Here is a 19,678-nt window from a genome sequence, read left to right on the forward strand (position 1 = left end):
CCTGGCGGCGTTTTTCTATTAGCGTTTATGGGTGTTTTGCTGAGGCTGATCTAGCAATGTGGTTTCACCGGTGGAATCTGTCATTTGTGAGGTTGACGCTTATAGTAAAATCCGCCTCGGTTCTGCCGAGCACCTCGATATGACCCACAGATCTGTAGGTTTGCATTGGCGGTAGGTGTTCAGCGCAGGGGGCGACGGTGATGAGGGAGATTATTGCCATGATACAGCACATTTTAAGGCAAATTGTTGATGTGCGGAGGGGCGCTGGGACATTGCTGCTCTGTGAATATACTGGATTAATAAAATGCAAATGTAAGCTACAAGCTCCTACCTCTCTGAGTTGTTTTTTGCCTGATCTAGGAGCACTTTTACTGTGCAGAGGTGTCTCCTGAGAGGAGCGAGCAAGTGACGTGTGCTGTGCGGCCTACGTGACTGTGCTCCCAGGCATTCTGTGCTGCTTGTCAAGTGCACCTCTAAAATGACTCCTTCAAGTTTTTTGATGATCTTATCCTGTGCCCGTATGTTGTACTGTGCCCGTATGTTGTACTGTGCCCGCATTATTATTATTATCTTTTATTTTTATGGTGCCACAAGGGTTCCGCAGCGCCTTACAAAGTACATAAACATTTGAACAAAACAAGAAAACAGTGACATACAGTACAAGACATTGCAGGACAAGTACATGGTATATAAACATTTGGAGTATAGAGTAGATAACGATGTAAGTAAAGGATGAAAAATACATGAGGTAAGAGGGCCCTGCTCATGAGAGCTTACATTCTAAATGTTGTACTGTGCCCGTATGTTGTACTGTGCCCGTATGTTGTACTGTGCCCGTATGGTTGTACTGTGCCCGTATGTTGTACTGTGCCCGTATGGTTGTACTGTGCCCGTATGGTTGTACTGTGCCCGTATGGTTGTACTGTGCCCGTATGTTGTACTGTGCCCGTATGGTTGTACTGTGCCCGTATGGTTGTACTGTGCCCGTATGGTTGTACTGTGCCCGTATGGTTGTACTGTGCCCGTATGGTTGTACTGTGCCCGTATGTTGTACTGTGCTAATTGCTGGTTTATATGACAAAAAAAGAAAACAAACCTTTCTTACAAACTGCGCTGAGGCAGCGACGGGACCTGGTGAGAGTGAGGACCTGTGATAGCAGCGCAGGGGATATAGGAAGGTGACATCTGATACCTTTATCTTACGGCCCCTCAATTATACATGATATTAGCCAGACCAATATGTATATGTGGATTATATTTCAGTAATGCACCTAGTACGTCTATGAACGAGCTGCCCGCATGGCACAAGCATGGAGGTGGTTAGCGCTATACTGTGAGCCAGGCTGCAAATACCCTGCCTAAGGAATGAGCCAGCGTCTGTAGCGTGCGTTTATAGCGTGCGTCTGATAAATACAGATCATAAACACTCGCTTAGGATATTAAGCTGCTAGTGCCTGACAGATTAGACCCTGTTCCTGCAGCAACACTGCGGAGCTTCGCAGAGCCCACAGAGCACAGCAGGCTGCTGGTATACACAGAGACAAGGCGTTAGTCCACGACGCAATGTCTCCCAGCAATCGGAGACTCCCGAATACACTACTTGCTCTGTCTGCATCTGAACTTTAAATCTCCTCAGCCTGCATTGTTTATTTTCTGGCAGTGCACCACCACGTCCTGCAAAGTCTTCTCATACAATATTCACTACTTTATGTTCTATAATACTTCTACTCAATTAAATAATCACTATTGGATCACTGCAACTTGTGTTCTTTAGTTATCAGCAGAACTCTTTATAGTAAAGCAACCCAAGCCTCTCAGTGACACTCGGCAGTATACTGTTCTTGTGATACTGTTACTCAGTAGCAATACATGTATGTGATGATGATGTGCATTACTGATTGCTAATTTTATCTCCTCTCTGTGTGACCTCACCGTCACCTCTCCCTCCTATATCTGTGACCTCACCGTCACCTCTCCCTCCTATATCTGTGACCTCACCATCACCTCTCCCTCCTATATCTGTGACCTCACCATCACCTCTCCCTCCTATATCTGTGACCTCACCGTCACCTCTCCCTCCTATATCTGTGACCTCACCATCACCTCTCCCTCCTATATCTGTGTGTGACCTCACCAACACCTCTCCCTCCTATATCTGTGACCTCACCGTCACCTCTCCCTCCTATATCTGTGACCTCACCGTCACCTCTCCCTCCTATATCTGTGACCTCACCAACACCTCTCCCTCCTATATCTGTGACCTCACCAACACCTCTCCCTCCTATATCTGTGACCTCACCAACACCTCTCCCTCCTATATCTGTGACCTCACCAACAACTCTCCCTCCTATATCTGTGACCTCACCAACACCTCTCCCTCTTATATCTGTGACCTCCCCAACACCTCTCCCTCCTATATCTGTGACCTCACCATCACCTCTCCCTCCTATATCTGTGACCTCACCAACACCTCTCCCTCCTATATCTGTGACCTCACCAACACCTCTCCCTCCTATATCTGTGACCTCACCAACAACTCTCCCTCCTATATCTGTGACCTCACCAACACCTCTCCCTCTTATATCTGTGACCTCCCCAACACCTCTCCCTCCTATATCTGTGACCTCACCGTCACCTCTCCCTCCTATATCTGTGACCTCACCATCACCTCTCCCTCCTATATCTGTGTGTGACCTCACCAACACCTCTCCCTCCTATATCTGTGACCTCACCGTCACCTCTCCCTCCTATATCTGTGACCTCACCGTCACCTCTCCCTCCTATATCTGTGACCTCACCAACACCTCTCCCTCCTATATCTGTGACCTCACCAACACCTCTCCCTCCTATATCTGTGACCTCACCAACAACTCTCCCTCCTATATCTGTGACCTCACCAACACCTCTCCCTCTTATATCTGTGACCTCCCCAACACCTCTCCCTCCTATATCTGTGACCTCCACCATCACCTCTCCCTCTTATATCTGTGACCTCCCCAACACCTCTCCCTCCTATATCTGTGACCTCCACCATCACCTCTCCCTCCTATATCTGTGACCTCCACCATCACCTCTCCCTCCTATATCTGTGACCTCCACCATCACCTCTCCCTCCTATATCTGTGACCTCACCATCACCTCTCCCTCCTATATCTGTGACCTCCACCATCACCTCTCCCTCCTATATCTGTGACCTCCACCATCACCTCTCCCTCCTATATCTGTGACCTCCACCAACACCTCTCCCTCCTATATCTGTGACCTCACCAACACCTCTCCCTCCTATATCTGTGACCTCCACCATCACCTCTCCCTCCTATATCTGTGACCTCACCATCACCTCTCCCTCCTATATCTGTGACCTCACCAACACCTCTCCCTCCTATATCTGTGACCTCACCAACACCTCTCCCTCCTATATCTGTGACCTCACCGTCACCTCTCCCTCCTATATCTGTGACCTCACCATCACCTCTCCCTCCTATATCTGTGACTCGCACCTCATCGCTCCCTTCTCCCATGCTGCTGCCGTATCTCACCTGACCCGGCTCCTCCTGAACCTTCAGTCTTTGAAATGTTTTCTCAAATTAATTTCTTCAGTGTGTGTGTATGTATATGTATATGTATATATATCTCTTGTCCTGCTGCCTTTTGGTACTATTGTCTCAGTGCTGCCCTACACTGCCTATTCTTCAGTGTGTATATAATTATATATATATATCTATCTATCTATCTATCTATCTATCTATCTATCTATCTATCTATCTATCTATCTATCTATCTATCTATCTATCTATCTATCTTGTCCTGCTGCCTTTTGGTACTATTGTCTCAGCGCTGCCCTACACTGCCTATTCTTCAGGAATATCAGCTCTCACAGGCAGGGCCCTCACCACACTGTCTGCACTTTCTGGCCTCCTGGTATATCCTTCATTTATTTTTATGTTTCATTTGTTTTTTTTATATGTAATACTGACTGGAGTTTTCTGATGCCTCACAAATAAACAGTGACGTGGTCCTTGATGTCTTAATTGATATTAGTCATATTAATTAGTTGTCTCCCTGCTTTAGTGATACTTGGCAGTTTATGAAAGCATTGTGCCATTGTAGCAGCTCTGTGTAGTTTATGGCACAGTAACTCTCTATGTATCTGTCACAGGATGGAGAATCAACAGCAACGTTCTGTTAATTGGGGGGGATGCGACTGGGAATTGTTGCTGCGTGTATATATAAATGCAGCAGCAGGATCTCTGGCCCTTCATAGTCAGTCAGTCAGTGTGCAGCCAGCCAGTCAGTCAGTGTGCAGCCAGCCAGCCAGCCAGTCAGTGTGCAGCCAGCCAGTCAGTCAGTGTGCAGCCAGCCAGTCAGTCAGTGTGCAGCCAGCCAGTCAGTCAGTGTGCAGCCAGCCAGCCAGTCAGTCAGTGTGCAGCCAGCCAGCCAGTCAGTCAGTGTGCAGCCAGCCAGCCAGTCAGTCAGTGTGCAGCCAGCCAGCCAGTCAGTCAGTGTGCAGCCAGCCAGTCAGTGTACAGTCAGTCAGTGAACAGCCAGTAATGGGTCTGTAACAAATGGACATGTTCATTGCTGAAGGTGCTTGGGGCAGTCACTGCATTCAAAATGTTATAGAAGTACAATCCTTGTTCCAGGGGATATCCACATGCAGGGTACACAAGCCCTATTTTTATCCAGTCCTGACACACAATACCACTGAGGTCCCTGGGTCACTTAATCACGCTAAGTGCATGTGCTGTGTATGCACACATATACTATTGTCCCTAATGGTGGGGAATGGTCACTCCTCTTCTCCTGAGACCACCTGGACAGATGACCGCTGCCCAGGTGCCGGCAAGTCTAGATTGGGGAGATAATTACCCCCAAACCTTTACTTCCAGGATTCTGCTAGGGGACCTTTTTACATTCACTGGCCAGATTTGGGCTTCAGAGGCAGGTAGACAGGATCCCCAGGCAGCAGACTCCTGGCCATGGAGTGGAAGCTCTTTGGAATTACAGGGAAATAATTAGCTGGCTGTGCTGGCCAGCTCCCTCTGCACCTCCTCATACCCCTGTGAGGCATGAGGCTGCAGAGGAGGACATTCCTATTCCCTGGGAGGTGAACGGGGAACCAGCAGCCCACATTGGGCCCCAGATCCTCCTAGACCACCAGGGAAGAGGTAAGTGCTTTTTACTTTAAATGTACATTTTAAACCTGTTAAATACATTTCAAAATATATACATACTATGTGCGGCTTCCATACCATGTGAGCGGCAGCGCTTTACAGCTATAAATATTTTGAATACAGTTTATTTGTGGTGTATGTGCATCGCCGTTACACTAGTCCCAGCACCCAGAGCTGGCGACATCGGGAGTTCCTCTCCTGGTCCCCGGCATTCTGCACAGTCCTGGGCTCCCCTTCCTGCATGTCACCGCCTGAGCGCTGCAGCCACTGAACTCAGTCCGGGGTGTGCGTGCGGCATACAGAAATACATTGTATATCCATAGAAGGCCTGGCGCCCGTCCTGTTGATAAATGATGCTCAGCACCAACTGGTAGATCCAAAAATGGCACCTAGCACTGATTGGTGTTTTTGAAAATGGTGCAGCGGCACATGGTGTCAACCCCATCAGTGCCGCAGCGGGCGTTTTAGCCATGTGGATCTGGTCTCCAGCCACAATTTCCATTAGAGAAGGAAAATGTTTCTTTTATTTTTTTGTTCCTATAGGAGAGATTCAATCTGCATTGCAGGTATGTAGCTTCCAGGTCAAGTGCCCGGAGCTATTCAATGGCTCCCACGGTAATACCGCGACTTCCAGATATCTGTTCACACCCTCCCGGGGCTAGTCGCGAGCTTAGCACATGCAGTAACTGCATTGCGCCTGGCACTAGGTTTAAGTGTCGGGCTGGATGCAGTCAGTTGACTAGCTAGGAGTACTTATTAAAGCTTTATCTCCACAATGTTAATTGAATTGCCCCCTATGTGTTTGTAATAATATATATACATTTTGTGACTTAAGCTGGGTACACACCTAACAGATATATCTGCAGATGATGGTGGTTCATACACACTGACCACAACCATCATCTGTCCTGGGGGCGTGTCGCGCCCCCCTCCCTGTGGCCTCACTAGCAAGTGTACGGGCAGTCAGTTAGGGGCGGTCGGCTGATCGCTCAGCACGATGCCCCAATATATCTGCAGATTGAACATCGGCTGTGCAGCACAACCGGCTAACACTGGCCGATGCACACACGATATATTGGCGGATCCACGGATATCTGCCAGTGTGTACCCAGCGTTAGAAGTACAAACAATAGGACTGATTAGAGCTGTACGCAGGGCCGATGGTTTTGCAAATGGAGCAATATTTATTTTTTCCCATGCGCATATGTCTGTTGCACTGCGTATGTGTTACATTGTCCTAGTCGCACGATTCAGGTCTTTGTTCGCAGTGTGACTGACAGACAGGGAGCATTTGTGGGTGGAAACGTGGAGTATCGGCTAGAAGCGCAGGCGTGTCTCGACCATTGCGGGGGGCCGTGTCACATGCTGCGTCTGTGATCTTGTACGCAGGACACAGGGCTCCAGCGTCAGTTATGGCGGCCGTTCTGAGTGACCATAGACTAACGCAGGAAGTCGATGTTTGCCTGATCTGCGTCCGATGCTGCATTGTGTACGCAGTTGAGGACGGCTGCGATGGCTCCGTTGGGAGTCTCGGTACAGGTCTCGGTGGCTGTTCCATCAGCATATTTTTGCGAATCATCAGCTGAAAACATTGCGGCAATAATAGAGTGCGTCTTTGGATCAGGACCAATAACGTTATTCCGGTGATTACAAAACAACACAAAGGGGATCTGTCTGTGTGACGATATATCGGCCAGTTACGTTAGTACAGACATCGCAGGTGGAGGGACATCGTAGGATGCCAGTGGAAGAACACAACAATTGTTCCATTCATTATGGCGCAATCTGCCTCCTGTTATGGTGGTGGGAATAGCAGCCTGGTTACCAAACCGTAACATTAATGTAAAATAATGAATTTCTTACATGTCATTGTCCTACACTGAAGCCATCTATAAGGACATAAAGCCTTTCGTTCTCCGTGCCTGCTAGCCCTAAGAGGAAGAACATTTGCATTGATAAATAGGTACCATGGTGTAGACTGAGGTCATGTTGTGTTTGGCAGTAGTTAGATGGACACGTTTATTTTTAGTCTGTTTTTTATGACCAGAGCGCTCGCTCTGAATCAGGGCCCTCCTACCTTTTTTTGGAGCGTCCTCATGGACGCTTGCATAGCTGTGGGTTACCACCCACAGCTATAGCGAGCGTCCATGATGATGGTCGCGATGGTCTTGACCATCGCGACCATCGGGCTTGCGACGGAGACCCTGCGGTAGGGTCTCGCTGCCGCAAGCCATGGAGTGATTTTGGCGAGTCCGGGTCTCGCGCATGCGCACGATGGAGCTCCCTCCGTCGTGCGCATGCGCAGTGGGGCAACATCGACCCGTTTGCGAGCGTCCTTTGCTCGCGAACGGGTCTGAATGACCCCCATAGTTATTTTCATACTTTTTTTTTTTTGTCTAATCTGAAAGGAAAATATCATTACTGGTAGCTAAACATAATGTATTATAATGCTGAATTAAATCCAGTGCAATAGCACATTTCATGCAAATATTTATTTGTTGGGGGCTCCGGTTTTCATGGTTTGATTTAAACTTCATATAGGATCTTTCCTACAGTATAATTCCGGGTTGGTGGCAGATTTCATTAGGCGCAAGGGGGCAGATGTATGAAGCTATGGAGAGAGATAAACGACCAACCACTCAGCTCCTAACTGTCATGTTACAGGCTGTGTTTGAAAAATGACAGTTGGGAGCACATTGGTTGGTTGTTTACACTCGATCACTTCCCAGAGCTTTATACAGTACATCTGCCTAATGGTTCCTTCAGAGAGTTTGCTCTACGCACATTGTGGGTGATTAAAACCTCATAGAGGTGTGAGGTGAAGCTTGCCCAGGCAACACACGTTATAATAGTGAATAAGGTTTTAACTAGTGAATTGGAGTTTCCTTGATCATGTAGCACAGTAGCAGCTCTCCTCACAGTGATTACAGGAGGAGGCGCTCGGCAATCTGTCTGTATGTATCGTCCTATAACAGAATGGAAGTAATTGTGTCCTTTTGTGTCTTTGTAATTCTGACGGCTTTTCCATAAACTGGACGCAGACAACATTATATTTTACCTACGGTTTGTGCTCACATAAGGGAGAGCTGTATTTTTTATTCAGTTGTTTTAAAGTATTTCAATCCTGTCCTTGTTATGTGTACTAGTAAGAGGTATTTGTTTCCGTAGGGGCGATTCAATTCAGAGCAATGCTAAATAGCCCCGGGAAGGTGTTCCCTGAGCTATTCAATTCAGCTCGCTCTTAGCCCGACTAAGGGAGGATGCGAGCAGAAATCCAACCAAGTTGCGGCCGCAAAGCTGCTTTCCTGCTCAGCGCGGCACTCACATCCTCATGGCTGGCACTTTAGTCGGAGAATGCTGGTTAGCGTGACTAAACACCTGGCTTTAGTCGCGCTGACTGGCATTCCCCCGAATTAAGTGGCTTTAGTTGGACTTGACAGCGCGCTGAATTGAATTGCCCCGTGAACTCCTTCCCGGCGCTATTACCAGCACGTTAAATTGAATCTCCCCCATTGAGTGATCCTGAATATGTGATTTACTAGAATAACTGCAAATACGAATACGGTTACTTGTAAAACAATACGGTGGTAAATACAGTAGTGTTATAGCAGCACTGTCCTTTTGTGTTTGTCTAAACCTTAGCAAAGGTTCCCATCCTTCTAGGCAAGTGTACATAGAACATAAGGAGGATTGAGGCAAAGTTATAGCAAGCGCAGGATGGTATTTATATGAAAATCTGGTAACACCAAGCAGTATAAATTATGATTGTATTGCTGAATACGCCGCAGGGAATGTGTCTATCTTTAATCTGGATCTTGTTATACATCTGAAGTCCTATTTTGCAAACTGAACACTGCAGCACAATGATACAATGTTATTATACAGTACAAATCCATGTCTGTAATTCCCACTACTTGCTGATCTACCTCTTGGTGTAACCGGTCATCAGCTGACTCAGAGAAGAGAATAAACCGTTACACCGGTGAAAATAATGATATACCGTTCACCTTTCATTCTCCGTGACCGGCCTGTATAAAATGTGCCCCGTCAGGTCTGCAATCACTGCCCAACGATAAGCGTCTGATGGAATCGCAGGGGAACGGTGTCCCGAATGAATCACAATTCTTCAGTTTGCCCTAAAATGTTCTTTAAGGAATAATCTTATTATTTGTTTAGGGTTGGTTTTTTTGTGTGATGTCCTACATAAGATTAAATTGTTAAGGATTATTGCTGATGAGATGTTGGATCTGGGGCTCAGTTTTGCTGAAATGACTAAGTTTGGAGATAATAACATCTGTGAAACCACCTTGCCTCCGCTGAGTGGCCAGGTGTGAGGGGTCTTAGCCCCCATATCCCATCTGTACTAACATTGAGATCATCGTGGCTAGGTAATAGATACAGGACGGACAAGGATTACAGTGTATTCCAAAATCTACCCCGTGTGTTACTGTCTCGCTCTGTAGTAGCCCCTCCACCGCAGCAGTGTGTTACTGTCTCGCTCTGTAGTAGCCCCTCCACCGCAGCAGTGTGTTACTGTCTCGCTCTGTAATAGCCCCTCCACCGCAACAGTGTGTTACTGTCTCGCTCTGTAATAGCCCCTCCACCACAGCAGTGTGTTACTGTCTCGCTCTGTAATAGCCCCTCCACCACAGCAGTGTGTTACTGTCTCGCTCTGTAATAGCCTCTCCAACACAGCAGTGTGTTACTGTCTCGCTCTGTAATAGCCCCTCCACCCAAGCAGTGTGTTACTGTCTCGCTCTGTAATAGCCCCTCCACCCAAGCAGTGTGTTACTGTCTCGCTCTGTAATCTCTGTAATAGCCCCTCCACCCAAGCAGTGTGTTACTGTCTCGCTCTGTAATAGCCCCTCCACCACAGAAGTGTGTTACTGCCTCGCTCTGTAATAGCCCCTCCACCCAAGCAGTGTGTTACTGTCTCGCTATGTAATAGCCCCTCCACCCAAGCAGTGTGTTACTGTCTCGCTATGTAATAGCCCCTCCACCCAAGCAGTGTGTTACTGTCTCGCAATGTAATAGCCCCTCCACCCAAGCAGTGTGTTACTGTCTCGCTCTGTAATAGCCCCTCCACCCAAGCAGTGTGTTACTGTCTCGCTCTGTAATAGCCCCTCCACCACAGCAGTGTGTTACTGTCTCGCTCTGTAATAGCCCCTCCACCACAGCAGTGTGTTACTGTCTCGCTCTGTAATAGCCCCTCCACCACAGCAGTGTGTTACTGTCTCGCTCTGTAATAGCCCCTCCACCGCAGCAGTGTGTTACTGTCTCGCTCTGTAATAGCCCCTCCACTGCAGCAGTGTGTTACTGTCTCGCTCTGTAATAGCTCCTCCACCACAGCAGTGTGTTACTGCCTCGCTCTGTAATAGCCCCTCCACCGCAGCAGTGTGTTACAAAGTCCAGGAATGATGATGTTTGTCCACATAAGATGACGTTTTGCCTCTTTCTGAGTTCCGTTTTTTTGAGGGAAAAATCCGAACTCGGCGTGCAAACTCGAACCTATCCGAGCCTGCACATCCCTAATGTTGAACCACGTCTGTACTTAATGTGTTAGTGGATAATTTATTGATGACACCTTTTTATAGAGGCATTACCATCCACATTGTTTATAATTTGTTAAAAAATGATAGTAATTGTAGGAGGAGGCAGCTGACCGTGTCTGATATTTTTACTGTTTTTACTTTTTATCTTTCTAATTTTTGGAGCATTTTGGGCAACCCATTTGTACACCCCCTCAAATTGCCATCAGACAGCAAATCCAGGGAAGCAGTGATACAGGGTGCGCGGAGGTGACTGCAGGAACATGATGCTGGTAGTACTAGTGTATGGCCAGACTAAGGTGATATAGAGAGAGATGGGAAGCAGTGATACATGGTGCGCGGAGGTTACTGCAGGAACATGATGCTGGTAGTACTAGTGTATGGCCAGACTAAGGTGATATAGAGAGAGATGGGAAGCAGTGATACAGGGTGTGCGGTGGTGACTGCAGGAACATGATGCTGGTAGTACTAGTGTATGGCCAGACTAAGGTGATATAGAGAGAGATGGGAAGCAGTGATACATGGTGTGCGGAGGTTACTGCAGGAACATGATGCTGGTAGTAGTAGTGTATGGCCAGACTAAGGTGATAGAGAGAGAGAGATGGGAAGCAGTGATACAGGGTGTGCGGAGGTTACTGCAGGAACATGATGCTGGTAGTCATAGTGTATGGCCAGACTAAGGTGATATAGAGAGTGATGGGAAGCAGTGATACAGGGTGTGCGGAGGTGACTGCAGGAACATGATGCTGGTAGTAGTAGTGTATGGCCAGACTAAGGTGATAGAGAGAGATGGAAAGCAGTGATACAGGGTGTGCGGAGGTGACTGCAGGAACATGATGCTGGTAGTACTAGTGTATGGCCAGACTAAGGTGATACCAGAGAGAGATGGGAAGCAGTGATACAGGGTGCGCGGAGGTGACTGCAGGAACATGATGCTGGTAGTACTAGTGTATGGCCAGACTAAGGTGATACCAGAGAGAGATGGGAAGCAGTGATACATGGTGTGCGGAGGTTACTGCAGGAACATGATGCTGGTAGTAGTAGTGTATGGCCAGACTAAGGTGATATAGAGAGAGATGGGAAGCAGTGATACAGGGTGTGCGGAGGTTACTGCAGGAACATGATGCTGGTAGTACTAGTGTATGGCCAGACTAAGGTGATATAGAGAGAGATGGGAAGCAGTGATACAGGGTGTGCGGTGGTGACTGCAGGAACATGATGCTGGTAGTAGTAGTGTATGGCCAGACTAAGGTGATATAGAGAGTGATGGGAAGCAGTGATACAGGGTGTGCGGAGGTGACTGCAGGAACATGATGCTGGTAGTAGTAGTGTATGGCCAGACTAAGGTGATAGAGAGAGATGGAAAGCAGTGATACAGGGTGTGCGGAGGTGACTGCAGGAACATGATGCTGGTAGTACTAGTGTATGGCCAGACTAAGGTGATACCAGAGAGAGATGGGAAGCAGTGATACAGGGTGCGCGGAGGTGACTGCAGGAACATGATGCTGGTAGTACTAGTGTATGGCCAGACTAAGGTGATACCAGAGAGAGATGGGAAGCAGTGATACAGGGTGTGCGGAGGTTACTGCAGGAACATGATGCTGGTAGTAGTAGTGTATGGCCAGACTAAGGTGATACCAGAGAGAGATGGGAAGCAGTGATACAGGGTGTGCGGAGGTTACTGCAGGAACATGATGCTGGTAGTACTAGTGTATGGCCAGACTAAGGTGATATAGAGAGAGATGGGAAGCAGTGATACAGGGTGTGCGGTGGTGACTGCAGGAACATGATGCTGGTAGTACTAGTGTATGGCCAGACTAAGGTGATATAGAGAGAGATGGGAAGCAGTGATACAGGGTGTGCGGAGGTTGCTGCAGGAACATGATGCTGGTAGTACTAGTGTATGGCCAGACTAAGGTGATATAGAGAGAGATGGGAAGCAGTGATACAGGGTGTGCGGTGGTGACTGCAGGAACATGATGCTGGTAGTAGTAGTGTATGGCCAGACTAAGGTGATAGAGAGAGAGATGGGAAGCAGTGATACAGGGTGTGCGGAGGTTGCTGCAGGAACATGATGCTGGTAGTACTAGTGTATGGCCAGACTAAGGTGATATAGAGAGAGATGGGAAGCAGTGATACAGGGTGTGCGGTGGTGACTGCAGGAACATGATGCTGGTAGTACTAGTGTATGGCCAGACTAAGGTGATATAGAGAGAGATGGGAAGCAGTGATACATGGTGCGCGGAGGTTACTGCAGGAACATGATGCTGGTAGTACTAGTGTATGGCCAGACTAAGGTGATATAGAGAGAGATGGGAAGCAGTGATACAGGGTGTGCGGAGGTTGCTGCAGGAACATGATGCTGGTAGTACTAGTGTATGGCCAGACTAAGGTGATATAGAGAGAGATGGGAAGCAGTGATACAGGGTGTGCGGTGGTGACTGCAGGAACATGATGCTGGTAGTAGTAGTGTATGGCCAGACTAAGGTGATAGAGAGAGAGATGGGAAGCAGTGATACAGGGTGTGCGGAGGTTGCTGCAGGAACATGATGCTGGTAGTACTAGTGTATGGCCAGACTAAGGTGATATAGAGAGAGATGGGAAGCAGTGATACATGGTGTGCGGAGGTTACTGCAGGAACATGATGCTGGTAGTAGTAGTGTATGGCCAGACTAAGGTGATATAGAGAGTGATGGGAAGCAGTGATACAGGGTGTGCGGAGGTGACTGCAGGAACATGATGCTGGTAGTAGTAGTGTATGGCCAGACTAAGGTGATAGAGAGAGATGGAAAGCAGTGATACAGGGTGTGCGGAGGTTGCTGCAGGAACATGATGCTGGTAGTACTAGTGTATGGCCAGACTAAGGTGATATAGAGAGAGATGGGAAGCAGTGATACAGGGTGTGCGGTGGTGACTGCAGGAACATGATGCTGGTAGTACTAGTGTATGGCCAGACTAAGGTGATATAGAGAGAGATGGGAAGCAGTGATACAGGGTGTGCGGAGGTTGCTGCAGGAACATGATGCTGGTAGTACTAGTGTATGGCCAGACTAAGGTGATATAGAGAGAGATGGGAAGCAGTGATACAGGGTGTGCGGTGGTGACTGCAGGAACATGATGCTGGTAGTAGTAGTGTATGGCCAGACTAAGGTGATAGAGAGAGAGATGGGAAGCCGTGATACAGGGTGTGCGGAGGTTGCTGCAGGAACATGATGCTGGTAGTACTAGTGTATGGCCAGACTAAGGTGATATAGAGAGAGATGGGAAGCAGTGATACAGGGTGTGCGGAGGTTGCTGCAGGAACATGATGCTGGTAGTACTAGTGTATGGCCAGACTAAGGTGATATAGAGAGAGATGGGAAGCAGTGATACAGGGTGTGCGGTGGTGACTGCAGGAACATGATGCTGGTAGTAGTAGTGTATGGCCAGACTAAGGTGATAGAGAGAGAGATGGGAAGCAGTGATACAGGGTGTGCGGAGGTTGCTGCAGGAACATGATGCTGGTAGTACTAGTGTATGGCCAGACTAAGGTGATACCAGAGAGAGATGGGAAGCAGTGATACAGGGTGTGCGGAGGTTACTGCAGGAACATGATGCTGGTAGTACTAGTGTATGGCCAGACTAAGGTGATATATAGAGAGATGGGAAGCAGTGATACATGGTGTGCGGAGGTGACTGCAGGAACATGATGCTGGTAGTACTAGTGTATGGCCAGACTAAGGTGATACCAGAGAGAGATGGGAAGTAGTGATACAGGGTGTGCGGAGGTGACTGCAGGAACATGATGCTGGTAGTACTAGTGTATGGCCAGACTAAGGTGATAGAGAGAGAGATGGGAAGCAGTGATACAGGGTGTGCGGAGGTGACTGCAGGAACATGATGCTGGTAGTAGTAGTGTATGGCCAGACTAAGGTGATACCAGAGAGTGATGGGAAGCAGTGATACAGGGTGTGCGGAGGTTACTGCAGGAACATGATGCTGGTAGTAGTAGTGTATGGCCAGACTAAGGTGATATAGAGAGAGATGGGAAGCAGTGATACAGGGTGTGCGGAGGTGACTGCAGGAACATGATGCTGGTAGTACTAGTGTATGGCCAGACTAAGGTGATATATAGAGAGATGGGAAGCAGTGATACAGGGTGTGCGGAGGTGACTGCAGGAACATGATGCTGGTAGTACTAGTGTATGGCCAGACTAAGGTGATACCAGAGAGTGATGGGAAGCAGTGATACAGGGTGTGCGGAGGTTACTGCAGGAACATGATGCTGGTAGTAGTAGTGTATGGCCAGACTAAGGTGATATAGAGAGAGATGGGAAGCAGTGATACAGGGTGTGCGGAGGTTACTGCAGGAACATGATGCTGGTAGTACTAGTGTATGGCCAGACTAAGGTGATATAGAAAGAGATGGGAAGCAGTGATACAGGGTGTGCGGAGGTTGCTGCAGGAACATGATGCTGGTAGTAGTAGTGTATGGCCAGACTAAGGTGATATAGAGAGAGATGGGAAGCAGTGATACAGGGTGTGCGGAGGTGACTGCAGGAACATGATGCTGGTAGTACTAGTGTATGGCCAGACTAAGGTGATATAGAGAGAGATGGGAAGCAGTGATACAGGGTGTGCGGAGGTGACTGCAGGAACATGATGCTGGTAGTACTAGTGTATGGCCAGACTAAGGTGATAGAGAGAGATGGGAAGCAGTAATACAGGGTGTGCGGAGGTGACTGCAGGAACATGATGCTGGTAGTACTAGTGTATGGCCAGACTAAGGTGATAGAGAGAGAGATGGGAAGCAGTAATACAGGGTGTGCGGAGGTTGCTGTAGGAACATGATGCTGTGACCTCCATGTGTGCCAGTTGTTTTGCTGGAGCTGCTCATTTCTCTGTGTATTCTCACTTTATGCTACAAACACTAGACCTCCTATTTATATATTAAAGCAATTGCCACCTACCCCCACTTCACACACACACTTCACACCTAGACACCAGCACTACCAGTACATTTATTGTGGTGAATCTCAGTCCTTGCTGCAAATTACAGCTGTATTCCTGCCACATCCCATCTTTCTGCTGCACACTGAGATGTGACCCCTCCACCTTCCTCATAGTACTGAGCAGACCCTCCACTCCCCCCTGACGCTATGTAACCCTGTGCCTGCAACATACAAAATCCCCCCCCCCCATCACTGCAGCAATATTTACATCATCAGCTTTATATGAACCCTTCTAGGAAATGTATATGTCTGTGTGTATGATGTGTCTGTGTGCACGTGTGGCAAAATCATACACACTGAAACCTGCAGAACTGGGAAAAAAAACAGATGCACAAACAAAATACACACTTGCCAGAGGAGTAGGAACACACAGCCACACGTACACACATGCACCCAGCCAGCCACACGTACACACATGCACCCAGCCAGCCACACGTACACACATGCACCCAGCCAGCCACACGGCTCCTTATAGTGTCGTATAAAGTTATATAACATTTTCTCGTCTTGCAACATTGTTTGCTTGTATCCGTTATTAATATAGCACTTACATATTACACAGCCATTTACTCCTTTACCCCTGTCCCAGTGGGACTTACAGTCCTATACACACACATGCCACATGCCACACACACACACACACACACACACGTTACAATCTGTGTCCACATATGTATTGTCAGTCCGGTAAATACTAATAGCTTACATGTGATGGTCACTTATACCTCTTTTTAGATCAAATTGCCGGATCGCACCCGGGATTCAGAACGCGGCTGAAACCCCTATCAGACAGGCGGCTTATTCCCGGGTCGGCCATGTCGGTGCAGTGTCGGCACTTGGAGATGAGATCATTCATGCAGCTTGTTCCTCCTTTGCTGTAAATGGGTCCCACGTCGGATGACCACGGTTACACTGCACCGCCACCCAGATAGATTCCGGGTACAACCCTTGTACCTACCCCGGTTTCAGACTAAGCAAAATCTCGGGTTCACGTGCAATACCCCAGGATTTAGCTGCTAGTCTGACAGGGGTATTACAGAAATGGGAAAATGGCATCTGGTAACCGCTCCGCAGTATTAAGCGGAATTGTGCTGCTGCGGTGACCAGAGATGGCGACCTTTGTGCTGCTATGGCTACCAGGGAGGGCGACCTTTGTGCTGCTATGGCTACCAGGGAGGGCGACCTTTGTGCTGCTATGGCTACCAGGGAGGGCGACCTTTGTGCTGCTATGGCTACCAGAGAGGGCGACCTTTGTGCTGCTGTGGCTACCAGGGAGAGCGACCTTTGTGCTGCTATGGCTACCAGGGAGGGCGACCTTTGTGCTGCTATGGCGACCAGGGAGGGCGACCTTTCCGCACACTAAACTTAGCGCTTTCATGATAGAACCTGATTGGGTCATTTCCTGCGGCTACCAGAGAGGACGACCTCTCCGCACACTAAACTTAGCGCTTTCATGATAGAACCTGATAGGGTCATTTCCTGCGGCTACCAGAGAGGGCGACCTTTCCTCACACTAAACTTAGCGCTGTCATGATAGAACCTGATTGGGTCATTTCCTGCGGCTACCAGAGAGGGCGACCTTTCCGCACACTAAACTTAGCGCTTTCATGATAGAACCTGATTGGGTCATTTCCTGCGGCTACCAGAGAGGGCGACCTCTCCTCACACTAAACTTAGCGCTTTCATGATAGAACCTGATTGGGTCATTTCCTGCGGCTACCAGAGAGGGCGACCTTTCCGCACACTAAACTTAGCGCTGTCATGATAGAACCTGATTGGGTCATTTCCTGCGGCTACCAGAGAGGGCGACCTTTCCTCACACTAAACTTAGCGCTTTCATGATAGAACCTGATTGGGTCATTTCCTGCGGCTACCAGAGAGGACGACCTCTCCGCACACTAAACTTAGCGCTTTCATGATAGAACCTGATAGGGTCATTTCCTGCGGCTACCAGAGAGGGCGACCTTTCCTCACACTAAACTTAGCGCTGTCATGATAGAACCTGATTGGGTCATTTCCTGCGGCTACCAGAGAGGGCGACCTTTCCGCACACTAAACTTAGCGCTTTCATGATAGAACCTGATTGGGTCATTTCCTGCGGCTACCAGAGAGGGCGACCTCTCCTCACACTAAACTTAGCGCTTTCATGATAGAACCTGATTGGGTCATTTCCTGCGGCTACCAGAGAGGGCGACCTTTCCGCACACTAAACTTAGCGCTGTCATGATAGAACCTGATTGGGTCATTTCCTGCGGCTACCAGAGAGGGCGACCTTTCCTCACACTAAACTTAGCGCTTTCATGATAGAACCTGATTGGGTCATTTCCTGCGGCTACCAGGGAGGGCGACCTTTCCGCACATTAAACTTAGCGCTTTCATGATAGAACCTGATTGGGTCATTTCCTGCGGCTACCAGGGAGGGTGACCTTTCCGCACATTAAACTTAGCGCTTTCATGATAGAACCTGATAGGGTAATTTCCTGCGGCTACCAGGGAGGACGACCTTTCCGCACATTAAACTTAGCGCTTTCATGATAGAACCTGATAGGGTCATTTCCTGCGGCTACCAGAGAGGGCGACCTTTCCTCACACTAAACTTAGCGCTGTCATGATAGAACCTGATTGGGTCATTTCCTGCGGCTACCAGAGAGGGCGACCTCTCCTCACACTAAACTTAGCGCTGTCATGATAGAACCTGATAGGGTCATTTCCTGCGGCTACCAGAGAGGGCGACCTTTCCTCACACTAAACTTAGCGCTGTCATGATAGAACCTGATTGGGTCATTTCCTGCGGCTACCAGAGAGGGCGACCTCTCCTCACACTAAACTTAGCGCTTTCATGTTAGAACCTGATTGGGTAATTTCCTGCGGCTACCAGAGAGGGCAACCTTTCCTCACACTCAACTTAGCGCTGTCTTGATAGAACCTGATTGGGTAATTTCCGATGCCATAACCGGGATGAATCGGCAATAGGACAAGAGTCCGCCCTGTGCAGCCATTATTCCGAGGGGCTCTTCCAATGCTCTCATCTCCTGCAGAAAACGGGAGCAGAGGGGGCAGCTGGCGGTTGATCCTCTCACCCATGCCACCTTCACCATGCTGCCATATCAGAGTGGGGAACACAACTGATTTGCCAGTTCCTGTATTACATAACCGGAGGGTCCCAGGTAATATGGATCCCAGAACGTTGGTCACATTTATGCAGATTTACATGGCGCTAACCTTCATTTTATAAACAAACCTTTTCTTTTACTATACATCATTCTGTTCCCATCCATTCAAACCAACTCGTTCTCGCGTAACATAAGGCTATGGTATTATCACATCAAGACTTAGTACAATCCTCCCGTGCCCATTACTAGAGAAGTGGTGTATGTCTTGTGCCCAGTACGTGCCCACATGGCATGCCAGCCGTTAGCCACCCTTCCTTACTACATGATGTTCTCCACTGTTTTGTGATTAGTGTAATAATACGTCCACGTCTTTGCAGATAATTAATTTAGGAGTTTCCTCTGTTACTTTCTGGCAGAAGTACTTTGTCCGGACAGCGCCATACCCGACGCAGGCGATGTCGCAGGCATTAGGCCCTCTGTGGCCGCAGGAAGTAATGATACGAATGTGCTGACTTGTAGGTTTATCTCTGATCTCTTTGAAGGTTGGAACTGGTGTAAATGGTCACAGCATGATTTAGTGGTGTCATGTATTGTATTCTCTGCAGTGAGCGATCATTACTGCGATCGCCATATGGATGAGAATAGCTACACGCCAGGGCTGCTGGTTTAGTACAAAGGTCTTGTCAGATAAGTTCAGCCGGCTGTGCGTAGTGCGGTCACAGGCGCCTTTTGTCTCCTAAGCAGGATAAGTATCAGGAATGTGCGGATTACATAACGAGAGGCTGTTTTCCATTTTTTAATTGGAAACTTTCTAACTGCAAAACTGAGACTTTAGTTAATCCTTAATTCTT

At 48.3% G+C, this 19,678-nt stretch overlaps 1 protein-coding gene across 1 annotated transcript in view; it reads left to right on the forward strand.

Moving 5' to 3' along the window:
* The window catches only part of LOC148436175 (neurobeachin-like protein 1), a gene marked incomplete at its 3' end in the record, with an annotated part of 147,504 nt that overhangs the window by 25,729 nt on the left and 102,097 nt on the right, over nucleotides 1–19,678 (forward strand). The gene's annotated exons all lie outside the window — the stretch shown is intronic.

The sequence above is a fragment of the Taudactylus pleione genome, unplaced genomic scaffold, assembly GCF_031769625.1.
Source record: "Taudactylus pleione unplaced genomic scaffold, aTauple2 ptg001928l, whole genome shotgun sequence".
Lineage (NCBI taxonomy): Eukaryota > Metazoa > Chordata > Amphibia > Anura > Myobatrachidae > Taudactylus > Taudactylus pleione.